At 43.2% G+C, this 13,680-nt stretch overlaps 1 long non-coding RNA gene across 1 annotated transcript; it reads right to left on the bottom strand.

Moving 5' to 3' along the window:
• Positions 1-4,845: 4,845 nt before the first annotated feature.
• LOC143828823 (uncharacterized) lies at positions 4,846-12,632 on the bottom strand. The gene is made up of 4 exons (XR_013227907.1): positions 12,340-12,632; positions 7,318-7,501; positions 6,699-6,812; positions 4,846-5,151 (listed from the first exon to the last, which is right to left on the bottom strand). It is a non-coding gene; the product is annotated as an uncharacterized LOC143828823 (long non-coding RNA).
• Positions 12,633-13,680: the final 1,048 nt, after the last annotated feature.

Below are 13,680 nucleotides of genomic sequence, written 5' to 3'. Positions count from 1 at the left end.
CTAAAAAGGGAAATGTAATGTTGTTCTGTCTCCAGTGAAGTGATAATTTGTTATACCGGGGAAAGGGAAAAGAAGAAGCAACCTTTTCCACTGGCGAAGGGAGTTTAGAAGCAGGCTGCACTTCAAAGGGCTTGAGAACCTGTGCAGCAGGGGATGAGCCCTGCAGGGCTTGCTCCGCCTTGAGCAGATCCTTCTTTGTGCAAACACTCCAATGGCACTGCATGCAAAATGGCACTCCAGCGCCTGCATGCTAAAAGGAAAGTCAAACCGCCTTCAAGGAGCCTTCCCGGCACAAAATGAGCGGCATTCTTCTGGGGCTCTTGTTCCTCCACTCCCTTCCCTGCTTGTGAAAAACAAGAGCTTGTTATCTTACAGGGAGAGGGGACGAATTAACATAACCACTTCTCCACACAGCAATTAGCAAATGAAATCAAAACAAGGGAAATGTCCTCCATTTATCTCTCCCTGCCAAAGAGCACCTGACTGCCATATAATCCACAGCAATTAGCCAAATAATAGGACAGTAGGAGATTTATCATGATGCAGGAATTAGGGAGGGCACGATTAATGTCCTGTACATGATCCTACATTGCAGTGCTAGGAACTGGGTAGGGTGGCATTGAAATCGAATCCCTTTGTCTAACCACGATGTAGCGGGCAAAGATTTGAAGAGGGAAAAGAAGACTTTGCCGGCGGGATTGTGCTATAGAGGCCAATGTAGCACATCCTGCACAACAGTAATATAATGGCTGGGGATTTGGGGGAAGAATTGGAGGGCAGAAGGGGGGCATTTAAATGTTCTCCTGTGTACCAAGGTGATCATTCCAGAGATGTGGCCATGTTGAGAAGTCCAGTAGCAGACTAGCAAGAGAGAGATGTGGGGAGGCCACATGCTGGGTGGTTTCTCTTCCTAAGAAAGTCAGCAAGAGAAGGATTGATTTGGGAGGGGGGCAGAGTGAGGTGATAAATCCTATCACTGTGTAAATCCTATCACAAAGTGAATTGCTATCCTTTCCAATTTGGTGCCATCTACAAATCTAATGAGTGGTTCCCCTCCAGAACATTTAGACAAATATTAGAAAGTACTGAACTCAGAACAAGCCTTGTGGCACCCCACTGGATACCTTGCTCCAACTAGATGAATTTCCATTGACAACTACTCCTTGGGTGTGGTTTTCTGCCCAGTTCCCTATCTACCTAACCATCCAAAAATCCTGTCTACCATCCTTCAGGTTAATGAAATCCTGGTAAATAAAGTCAATAGTGTTCCCACAATCTAGTGAGCTCATCATTCAATCAAAGAAGGAAATGAGGTTGGTCTGGCAGGGCCTGGATCACCATGTTGTCCTTCAGATGGTCACAGATTGACCCCTTTAAAATCTGCTCTAGTATCTTCTCTGGGACAGAAGTCAAACTGACTGGCCTGTAGTTTTCAAGGTCATCTTCCAACCTTGAGGTCTTGAAGATGATGGACAAGGGCTCTACAAGCTCTCTGGAAAGCTCTTTGAGCACTCTCAGGTGCATGCCATTTGATCGGGGGGGGGGGGGGTTGTTCTTATCCAGTGCACCCAAATGCCTCTCAGCAATCCTTCTGTCCATGTCAACTAGCAGCCCAGACACCATGCATTGCCTACTCCATCTCTAGATAAGCCTGTTCAGGGGAAATAGACAAAACAGGAACTTTTCTGATTTCACCCTGCCATAGTTTTCCATTTTCATATAGCACTGGGCCTATTGTCTCTTTGTGTTTGCTCCTCACATATTTGAAAAAGATTTTCTTGTTATAGCAAGCCTCCTTGGTCAGCCTCGGTTCACTCTAAGCTTCAAACTCTCTGATGGCTGACATTCAGCCCCTAGCAACCTTCAGATGCTGTTCTTGAGAGGTCTGTCCTTCCCTCCATTTCTTGAACATTTTGTTGGTCTTCCTTAGCTCATTATATTCATCCACATTGACTTCTTGGGTCTCCTACCATGTTTCCATCTTGCTGGGACAGTAATGACTGGAGCTTGTGAGAGCTCTTGTTTTAGGAGAGCTCCTTTGCCTTCCAGCGCTCTTGCCCATGGAATGGCTTCCATCATGCGTCTGAGTTCATTAATGTCTACCCTACTAAAATGTAACATGTACAATTGGCCGCAGACTTCCTTGGCTCCCCACAGCAAAAGGAATTCTAGCAGACCATGATCTCTATCCCTAAGGTCCCCTCTATCTTCACCTCATCACCACCCCATCTATCAACTTGCTTATTGGTTAATATTACTAAGTCCATTGTAGCTTCCTTCACCATTTGTAAAAGGAAGTTGTCATCCCAGCAGATCAGGAAGTTATCTGACTCTGGATGCTTAGCAGAGTTTGTCTCCCAGCACACATCAGGGAAGCTGAAGCTGAAGCTGCTTGGATTCACTGCTCAAATAGGGCTGTATCCATCTCCTCACCCTGAGCAGGCGATTTGTAGCAGGTTCCAGCTGTCTTTCTTTCCTTTATCCTCTCCCAGATACTTTCTTTTCAGCTGTCACCTGCCTCCTCCAGTATTTTCTGACAAACATGCCCATTCCTCACATACAGTGCCACTCTGCCTCCTTTTATATGTTAAAACTAAAGCCTCAAGTTTCATCAACTGCAATTAAGAACAACATGACAAGGAACACGACAAGGGACAGGGAAGGCAGAACATTTTTGTCTACATCTATGATATAGATCAGTTGGTTCAGCACAGTCAATTATCTTAGCCACTTTTTGATTTTACAACATAGTTCATTGTTCATGTTGCCTGGTAACATGCATAGCAGTTTCACACAGTACCCTGTCTGAACATGAAGAAGCACTTTATGTTGAAATTAGCATGCAGTTTGCATGTGAGAAATCATGTATGTCTGATGGCTGGCTGGTAAGCAAGGTGATCATGAATCCTGACTTAATGGAGGTAATGTTGTTAGGAAAGGATGAGTCCCTAAAGGCAGAGGCCTCCTTACTTTTGATGAGATCCAATTGTCTCTCCCTGACTTGGCTAAGAGTCTAGGGCAGAGTCTGCACTTACTTTGTTTATTCCATTGTCAATCCTGTTGAATTCAGATCTATTTGAACTCGGGTCTTCCTCATCCCTCCCCTCCCCATTGAAACAGAAAAGTGTTCTGCACGTGGTTAGGGTAGTTCTGAAGGGGGGAGCCAATCACAGCCTCTTTCTTTCTTATCTTGAAGGATGGGGGAGAGGATTGGAAAACAGCAGAGGAGGGAGAAAAAAATCCAAGACTGACAGAAGTTGAGAGAAATTAGGGGCTTCTCCTTTAATGCGAGCTTGTCACATGGGCACCTTTGGCCAATCAGGGCGTCTGTACCATGGAGGAGAGCCCAGATTCAAAATAGCCTGCTTTCTCAATCCGAATCTTAAAATATTGAGGTTTAAAAGCACTCTAAGATATTGCACAATAAAGGTAGGGTCACTCCGGATCAATCCTGCTTGTTGCAGAAGGAAAATTTAAATTGTCCAAAATCAAAACAGAAATCACATTCTGTGTAGATAGCAGGGACTGAATCGGCCTGGGATTGGAATAAAAGCTCCGTGCAGTTTATACCTGTAATTTTGGATCCAAGCTTAGTGGTGAGAAATCAAGTTCATGCAGCAGGGGGGAAAAAGGCATTGTACCAACTCCAATTAGCTGGGAAGATGGCCCCTTACCTTGATTATTTTGGACTTGGCTCCTGTTCCTCAAAATGGGATACATGTATCAGAGCAGACAAAAAGGCATGTCTTTTGGGGCACTTAAATGCGTAGATCTCTTTTGTCTATGTATATGGAGATGCAGATTCAGATCAACTCTTGGAAAAATGAGGGGGGGGGAAAGACTCTTAAACAAAGGGTTTTTAAAATTATACTAACAGAAAAAGAAACCAAATAAACTAGACAATATAGTAGAGCAGTAATGAAAAATACAGGATCGAAAAGCTACATGATGGAATGGCAATAACAGAAAATCTTTCCTTCCACCTGCTGCCGCTTTAAAGGGGAATAAATCTGTAAGAGAAAATGAAACATACCAGCCTGTCCAGAAAGGGGGGTGAGGTCCCTGGCAGCAAAGAAGCTGTGTTGGGAGGTGAAACTGACAATAGTCCCAAGGCACGCAGCTGCCATTTTGTGTCTGTGTGTGTATTTTCCAAATTTGTATGCCTGAATGTGTACACTCAAAACTCTGGGTTTCAAGTTATGCATACCAAAGCTGGAAAATACCTGAGTTGCCATATACACACCCCAAATGGTGACTATACACATCGTGAGGGGAGCAAATAGCAAGATCTCCCATAAACACTGATGCATCACCAACACTGCAATGACAGGCTGTGAATGTCCAATGAATTAGAATGCTGTGGGCCTAAGGAGGAAGTCCTGGGATACTGAGCTCCTTGGCCAAGCATCACACTTGCTTGCTGTGGCAGACACCTGTCCCTCAAGGTGACCTTCCCGATCTCCTGATCTTTTAATTAGTAGGAACTGATAACAGGGAAGGTGACAGACACAAAGCATTCAAAGGCAATGTCACTGAGCCTCACAGAGAGATGGAAATAGTTTTGGCAACTGTAGTATGGTTACAGATATATTTAATCCCTAATGTTCTCCAGTATTGTACAACTATGGCTTGTGTATTTTTCCCAATCACATGTTTGGGGGAGTCAAATAAAATGTGCCAGCGTGAATATTTGGAGGAATAGTACTTTTTTGAAAAGCAAGCAGCATGTTTAGTAGAAGGCGGGGAAGCTACCTGCTGTGCTACATCACATAACAGTTCACCAAAACATGAGTTGGAAAAAAAATCTCTTTTAATGTGGAAGAAATTGCCTTTGATGGATGTTCTCCCAATTCCAATTCCATTCATTCAGAGGCACCTCCATTGCCTAGAATTCGATCCCGGCTTCTCATATAATTTGAATGAGATCTGTCTTTGTCTGATAGAAGAGAAGAAGCTTCTGCTACAGTGCCCTAGCTTTTATCATCATGTAATCTCTGGCCAAATCTCGATCTCGCTCGACAGCCATAATTTCGAAATAAGATTAATAATATGTGTCTTATTTGCAAATAATGAACAAGCAGAGGTTCATAGCCCTACATTTGTTGCATAGCTTTCTCGTACGATAGCATCCCATCATTTTTCATTTTTCACCTGTAAATAAGACAGCAGAAATCCAGTTTCTGAACCTCCCTCAGATACAGGGACAAGTTGGCCATGAAGGCCACTGGGGAAAGTTCCAGTGGGCCAGTGGCTTGGATGCCCACCTCTCGCCGGGGCTGCATTGACCATGGGGCAGCTCTGCACAAAGAGTGAAAAAGCCATCACAGCTGCAAGTCTCATCAGAGAGGCCACAAACCAGCAGCCCCTGCCTCAATGGACTATGGGGAGATCGCTCCATGGGGGGAAGGAGACAGGGCCTTCCAGTTAGTGTGGAACTGGGACTGGGAAATATTTGGAGGCTTTGGGGGTGGAGCCAGGAGTGGGTGGGATTTGGGGCAGGGAGAGACCTCAGCGGAACATAATGCTAGAGAATCTACCCTCCAAAGCAGCCATTTTCAACAGGGGAACTGATCTCTATTGCCTGGAGATGAGCTTTAATTCCAGTGGATCCCCCAGGTCCTACCTTGGGACTGGCATCCCTACTTCCAGTCTGTCCAAGTATATGGAATATGGGAGTTGTCCCTTTTTAAAAAATACTGAGGAGAGTGGAGATAGTAGTAGATTTAATCAAGAGTTATTTCTAAGCCAAATGCTCAAAATGGAGAAGCCACAGTCACAATGAGAGTTGTGTTGTATATGCAGTGAAACAGCATTCCAAACAGCGGGGACCTTTAATGCCATTAGATAGCATGCAGGATCATTTGAATGGTCCAGTTAGTTTAAACCTGGGTACTCGCAAGGCTTTGTCGGGAACCTGGGACTGTATACAACTTTGGGTGGTGGGCTGTGTGTTACAGTTCAGTTGGCTTGAGCTAATAGGGAGCTGATGTTTCACACCATTAGTGACTCTGTGCCTTATTGAACCCACTATTCAATAAATTCCTTAACTGAAAAAATATAAGAAGTTGGATCCCGCTCACTTTTATGCTTAGCTTCACCCAATTCTGTGTTCTGTAGCCTCCATCACACATGGCTTTTGTCCTTGCAGATCTCATGATGCCCAGCTTGGCTTGTTTATTTCATCATCAGAAAAGCTGGTTGGATCCAACCCAAGAACCTTTGGAACATCTCCTAATTTTCCCCTGGGACAAACACCGGTTTTTGTTGCTTGGAAAATTGCCTTTTATAGCTGGTATAAAAGAACCAGCTTGGGATAGTGGTTATGAGCACTGACTTATAATCTGGTGAGCCGTGTTTGATTCCGTGCTCCCCCACATGGGCTCACCACAACACTGATAAAGCTGTTCTGACTGAGCAGTGATATCAGGACTCTCTCAGCCTAACCTCCCTCACAGGGTGCCTGTTGTGGGGAGAGGAAAGGGAAGGTGATTGTAAGCCGCTTTGAGACGCCTTCGGGTAGGGGAAAACGGCATATAAGAACCAAGTCTTCTTCTCCTTTATCTTCTCTCTCATATAATCTTATAGCAGTCTCCATATGGGTTTACCAGACCAGGAAAATACTATCTCTGAAAGGAAGGTTTTTTTTTTTTAATGGAGGAAAATATGCAGTGTAGTAGTTAAGAGCAATGGACTCCAACCTGGAGAATTCGGTTTGATGCCCCATCCATCCTCTAAATGAAGCCTGCTGGGTGACTTTGGAGCTCTCAGAATTCTCTCAGAATACTCTCAGCCTCACCTACATCCTAAGGTACCTGTTGTGGGAAGAGAAGGTTAAATAGATTGTAAGCCACTTTGAGCTTTAGGTAAAGCAAGGTATAAAACTGAACTCTTCTCTTCTGTAGTAATTCTGTCTAGTCATAATAAAAATAAACAGCAGATTTTCTATTTATGACACAGAGGAGTTCAAGTTGTATTGAATTCCTAGATATAGTATGTGGCTTCTAGTTTATTTTAACAGCATAACATGCTTTTTATATTATTGGAAAATTAAAGTCCAGCCATCCTAGTGTATAAAACTTAACCCTGTAATCTGATTCATGGAATTTGTGCAGCAGTTTCCATAAAGAACATAATGGATAATGAAAGTCACTTATACCATCTGTGTATAGGCAGGTATTGAAATAAGAATGGCTGGTTCATATTTCAGACACCTATTGTTACTCCTGATCATCATAGCCGGATTTCCAGTAGCTAAGGCAAACAGCAAAGATTATTGTAGACATCCCTGATAAACCCCTCAAGTAATTCTAAATTTACCTGAAATATGTCAATTTGCTGCCACTCATGTCATTGTTCAGCATTTCCTGTGCATGACTGCACACTCTTCACTGCTGTCCCTGTAGGTGCAATTCTCCATTGTGGAGCTCGCTTCCTCTCAGGCTAGACACTTCTTTTTTTGCACAATCCCAATATTTTTTTCCCAAAGTGCCTCACAGGGTGTCTGTTGTGGGGAGAGGAAAGGTAAGATGAATATAAGCTGATTTGGGACTCCTTCGGGTAGTGAAAAGTAGAATATAAGAACCAACTCTCTTCCTCCTCCTCCTCCTCCTCCTCCTCCTCCTCCTCCTCCTCCTCCTCCTCCTCCTCCTCTTCTTCTTCTTCTTCTTCTTCTTCTTCTTCTTCTTCTTCTTCTTCTACTGTGAGAGGAAATGAGTTCCACAGTGGACAGCTGCATCTGCTACGTCCAGAGAGAAGCACACCCAGAACAAAGGTAGAGAAGCCAAGCCCATATTCTCCTCTTAATAAAACTAACCAGAACATGTGGCCATTAGCCTCAACCCACACGATGAAAGCCTTTTTGGGCATCTAGCAAGAATTAAAGCCATTGTCTACTTGGAGAATCTAATATTTGCTGTTTTATCACTTCTCTAACATTTGATGACACTGGCCCGTTCTTCAAGAAACCAGATGCTTCTGTAAAGATTATAATGTTTGTCTCTCCACAATGATAAAAGACCTGAATTAAAAGTCCTGGTTCAATAAAGAGATTGGCCTATAAGGATGACAATTGGAAGGGTTACGACAAAACTATTAGTGTGGCTTCCTCCAAAGAAGATGGTAACAGCTGAAGATGAATTGATATATTTATAATGAATGTTAAAAGGGTTTTAATCTTATCTATAAAAACTTCATAAAATTTTGATGTCAAGCTCTCAGGATCTGGTGCTATATTATTTTCCACGTTCTTGATCACAGATACACGCTATTCCAAATAAATTGAGCATCCAATTGAACTAAATCTTCATCACTAAGCTTAAAGATATTAATCCTGACAGATTTGTTTAAATAGTTTCATTTGGTGGATGATCTGATTCTGTTACCTTCTCAGATTGATTGACTGTTTAATTGACCTTTTAGCAGGAGAGCAGAAATAAAATTATATTTGGTGTTCTTTTTAAAAGAGAATCCTAGCTAGGATTCCTTGTGGTTTATTGCCTGATTTTGAATGTTTCTGTCATGAAAAAATGCATTTTCCTCATCTATTGGTTCTGAACAGTCTCAGTTATTGTGCTCCTGAGTCAGCTACTTATATTATCAATTCATTTTTCTTAGCTACAAACTCTCCTCTCCCCAAATAGTTTCTGCAGTTTTTTAAAAAGAGCATCCCTCTTACAAAGGATTTGTCTGAATCCCATATAGGATTGCCAATAGGCCTGGAGGAAAATGTCCTGTCCCTTTAATAGAGGCTTAATGTGTGGAAGCAGGCAGGGCAAATAACATCCCATTAAGTCTCTATTAAAGAGTCAAACTGTTTTTCTCCATACCTGTTGGAAACCTTCAACCCATATAATCAGCCAGGTGACACCAAATATCACATTTCGGGCAAAAAATCAACAAAGCTCATTCTCATTTGCTTTTCATCAATCTTCCCTTCTTAATAACTATTGGAACGTAGGATCCTCTAGTCTAGAAGATACCAGTGGCCATGGATCTTTCTCGTATTCACTTCAGATCCTGGCAAATTTGATTTATGGTGCTGTAAGATTCATTCATTCATTCATTCATTCATTCATTCATTCATTCATTCATTCATTCATTCTGCCAGTTCCTAGGGGGATCAAGGGGGCTTGCAACAGACTCAAAAGCACAGTAAGTAAATACAATATTGTTTTAAAATCTAAATATCAGTTTTAAAATTCAACCAGTTCAATTATAAAATGTCTATGATGGGTTGCAGTGTGTGTGTGTGTGTGTGAAAATCCTCCTTGCCTCTTGTTATAGCGGTTAAGAGTGGTGGACTATAGTCTGGAGAACTGGGTTTGAATCCTCACTGCTTCACATGCAGCCAGCTGGGTGACCTTGGGCCAATCATATTTCTCTCAGAGCTCTCTCAGCCCCACCTACTCCACAGGGTGGGGCAGTGGAAGTGAAGGCGATTGGAAGCTGCTTTGAGCCTCCTTCAGGTAGTAAAACAGCAGGGTACAAAAAACCCCAGCACATCTTCTTCTTCAATTGGAGTTGTGCTGATGAAAGAAGAAGGAGAGGGTGATTTTACTCTCCTTCCCTGTTCTCAGTGACCTTTGCAATCAAGGAATCATTTTTGTTGATGTTGGAAGAGACTGCTGAATGGAGGGGAAGGTGAGAAAGATCCCCAATCTTTTTGCTTTTGGTTCATGGGAATTAACTCCATAATCCTAACATCCAGTGTGTAAATAGAGTGAAGTTCCAAGAGATGAAAGTGGGGCATGAACAGAGTCAGTAATGGGCTTGACTCCCCCCCCCATCTTATAACTGTGGCACAGCATAGAGCAGCCCCCCCCCCAACCTTTTAAGGCCTGCAGAGGTCTTTGGAATTCTGACACAGAGTGGAAGCTGCCACCACAAAATGGCTGCTGCAGCAGCTGGACTCAGCCACAATATGTGATGGGGCAGGTATGACAACCCACTCCACATTTCCCTATAGTGAGGCCCTGGGGAAATCCTGGAAATGACATCAGTCCTCTCTAGGAAAGAGTGAAATTAAGCAAAACTGCAACAGTAACTCTTCAACATTTCAAGCAGAAGTTCTGCTTAAGATGAAGCCTCTTAAATAAATACATTGTTTAAAAACAGTTTCCTGCTTACACATAGTAAACCTTCAGTCATTCGGTGAAGATCCTTGCTCTGTGGCAATGACTGCTGACAATTTTTTGTGCCAAGCAGAATCAAGCAAATCTCCAATGGCCAATAAGAAGCTCTGCTGGGCAAAAGTGCCATCTGCCCCCACCCATTTTCTATTTCCATGGCAGATACCATGGTGAATGAGGGTGCCACATCAGAGACTCTTGGCAGAGACTGAGCCCCCCCCCCAAAAAAAAAAACAACAACAACCCAATAGTGAAGCAAGAGTTCAAAGCAGCTCAATAAATAGATGAAATCTCTCTTTTTCTCATTAGGACAGAGAGATCACCAATCTTCTGCTAAATGCTTCAAATATCTGCAAAGGCATTTAGGACAACACCCTGGAAACCTTCCCCCATTCCTAAACACTCTTACTTATTTCTGCCTTATTCAGCAAACATCTGTAAAAATTTTCTCAGTTTGATTTTATTTGAAAATTGAATAAAAATGAAAGTTCTTTTAGCTAAGATTCCTTCTGCCATTCTATACCTTCCCTCATCCCCATTAAAAGAGTCTTGGCTAAGAAATTGCCTCCCTCCAAGTGGAGTCCATAGATCTCCTAGAAATACAATTGATCTCCACATTACAGAGGAAACAGGTACTTTGGATGATAGACTCTGGCATCATACTCCACCAAGGTCCTGCTCCTCCCTACGCCTCTCCATACCCCAGCACAGTCCCCAAATCTCCTGGAAGTTTTCAACCTAGAGTTGGCAACCCATATGCTTCAAGATAACTCATAGAATGGACATAAATACTACTAGAAAACAGATTATCCTGTAGATGGCCTGGTAATCTCCATCACACTGAGAGTTAAATGTACCATCTTGAAGATGATGTGAGAAAGAAACAAATTCTTTGCAGATGACCTTGATTAAATATGGATAACCACAAAATATACATTCTAAGTGAGTTACATCCTGGATGTCTTGGCTAAGTGCAGGCTATTTCATTTCCTTATAGAGCAATTAGAGCACAGAGCTGGCAACCCTATTTTATGGTATCAACAACTATTAGGGTATTGCCTTTATACAGGATGGAATATTTACCCCCAAGAATGAAATTGATTGTAGCTGAAATAGCTGAGGAAATGTGGCAACTGGTTCCTCATTTAGAGCAGCAATATAGCTCAGGTACAGAAAGAAATGAAATAATAGATGAGTAGGAACTTAAAGCCCTGCCAAGTTTTTAAAATGTTTGTTAGAAGAAGAGTTGGCTTTTATACCCCATTTTTTCACTGCCTGAAGGAGTCTCAAAATGGCCTGAAGGAAAGGGAAGGCGACTGTAAGCCACTTTGAGATTCCTTTGGGTAGATAAAAGCAGCATATAAGAACCAACTCTTCTTCTTCTTCTTCTTCTTCTTCTTCTTCTTCTTCTTCTTCTTCTTCTTCTTCTTCTTCTTCTTCTTCTTCTTCTTCTTCTTCTTCTTCTTCTTCTTCTTCTTCTTCTTCTTCCCCCCTTCCTATCCCCACAACAGGCACCCTGTGAAGTAGGTGGGACTGAGAAAGCCTTGATGTGAGAGCAGTACTACCAGGACTGTGACTAGCCAAGGATCACCCAGCTGGCTGCATCTGGAAGAGCAGAGAATCAAACCCAACATGCCAGAATAGAGGCCGCCTCTTTTAACCATGACACCACACTGATTAAACATCTTTATTGCACTTAATCTTGGGGTAACAAAGAGCATCAGGATTCAAATCCAGTCAAGAAAACTAGATATGAGGCAAACAATGGGGGATTGCAAAGTTCTGAATTATAGATATTAAATCTGAGTGTGACAAATGCTAAAGAATATGGCAGCTCATCTCCTGGGAGCCCAGGGCAGACTAACAACAGTAAATGTTAGCACAGAATATCACTGCCAAGAAGATCATTCACAAAAATTAAAAGGTGCTATCAAATGACATTTTATATGCAGCATGCAAGTAGGCAGAGTCCTCTGCCAAAGGCTGTGAAGGCTGTGGCCACTGATTTTCTTTCTCCATGAGGCACCATTGACTGGGAATACTAACTGGTGAGTCCCAAGGCACGTTCAAGAACAGGGGGCTGGCAAGTGCACTGAATCAAACTGAAGTTATTGCCTGAGTGTCATGGGAGCAAAAAGAGACTTGCTGAGGAAGCAGATGGGTCTGAACGTACTTCCTCTGTGCCCCAAAAGGCATGGGAGAGAAATCTCACCTGCATGGGTCCTGTTCCAGTTAAGGTCCTTGGAGTGAATAATCCTTTCTTCTTGCATAGAAATGTGGGAAAGGTAGTGTGCCTTGTAGCTTCCATGCTATTGATACATTTATGCCAGGGAGAAAAGATTTCTTCAGCAAGACAACTCTCTGAAATGGCATCTATCCAGAGGGCCTAAAAAAATGTCAACACAGTGTGTGATATCATTGGGGGTGGAATTGGTAATTGGTGATCAGTAGCCACTATGAGGAGGACACTGGTGGCAGAAGGAAGACCCACACTTTGGAAGGCCAGTCTCAGCCCAAGGAGGGCAGGGCTCTGAAGCTGGATTTGATCCTGTTCTAAAAGCATCCCTCAGGTCCAGAGCCTGGTTTAAGTATGACTCTGGCAAGGCAAAAGAACTCACCTGTGTGGTGCTCAAAACGACACTCTTATATCCTTAGGTAAAGGTAAAGGTATCCCCTGTGCAAGCACCAGGTCATGTCTGACCCTTGGGGTGACGCCCTCTAGCGTTTTCATGGCAGACTCAATACGGGGTGGTTTGCCAGTGCCTTCCCCAGTCATTACCGTTTACCCACCAGCAAGCTGGGTACTCATTTTACCGACCTCAGAAGGATGGAAGGCTGAGTCAACCTTGAGCCGGCTGCTGGGATCGAACTCCCAGCGTCATGGGCAGACAGCTTCAGACAGCATATCGCTGCCTTACCACTCTGCGCCACAAGAGGCTCTTATATCCTTAGGTAAGAGCTTAAGAATGGCACTCAGCCCAAAAGTGATTCTTTTTATTAAGGTCTCCTTACCACTTTCTAGGGACTGTGAAGGAGATAAATATGATAGGGATAAGAGACCCCAGGTGGGATGTGGGAATCCCCTGGAAATATAGCTCATCTCCAGGCAACAGAGTTCAGTTCTCCTGGGGAAAATGGCTGCTTTGGAGGATGGACTCTATGGCAATAGACTCCATTGAGGTTCCTCCCTGCCCTAGATCCTGTGCACTCCCAGCTCCACCCCCAAAAGCTCCAGGTATTTCCCAACACAGAGCTGGCAACCCTATTTTGTGGTCACTCCACCAGCCATGTGTTTTCCACTTACACAGCCTCCTACTTAATTTGGACCATGGACTATGTTGAACAACTGTGTGTGCTTATTTAGCATACCAGCACAATACTCATATGGGCTTCATATCTCAGGTAAAAACGAGACACTGTGGAAGTACAAAGTCATATGGGTAAGCTATTTTGCCTCAGCAGACTCATGCTTAAATCAAGCCATGGGAATGAATAATACTCTTGGGTGTGAGACTGATCTTGTCTCCCTGACTAAGGGGAGATTAAACTCCCT

The sequence above is a fragment of the Paroedura picta genome, chromosome 2, assembly GCF_049243985.1.
Source record: "Paroedura picta isolate Pp20150507F chromosome 2, Ppicta_v3.0, whole genome shotgun sequence".
NCBI lineage: Eukaryota > Metazoa > Chordata > Lepidosauria > Squamata > Gekkonidae > Paroedura > Paroedura picta.
The sequence above is the reverse complement of the archived record's forward strand: the minus strand, read 5'-3'. Positions and strand labels throughout refer to the sequence as shown.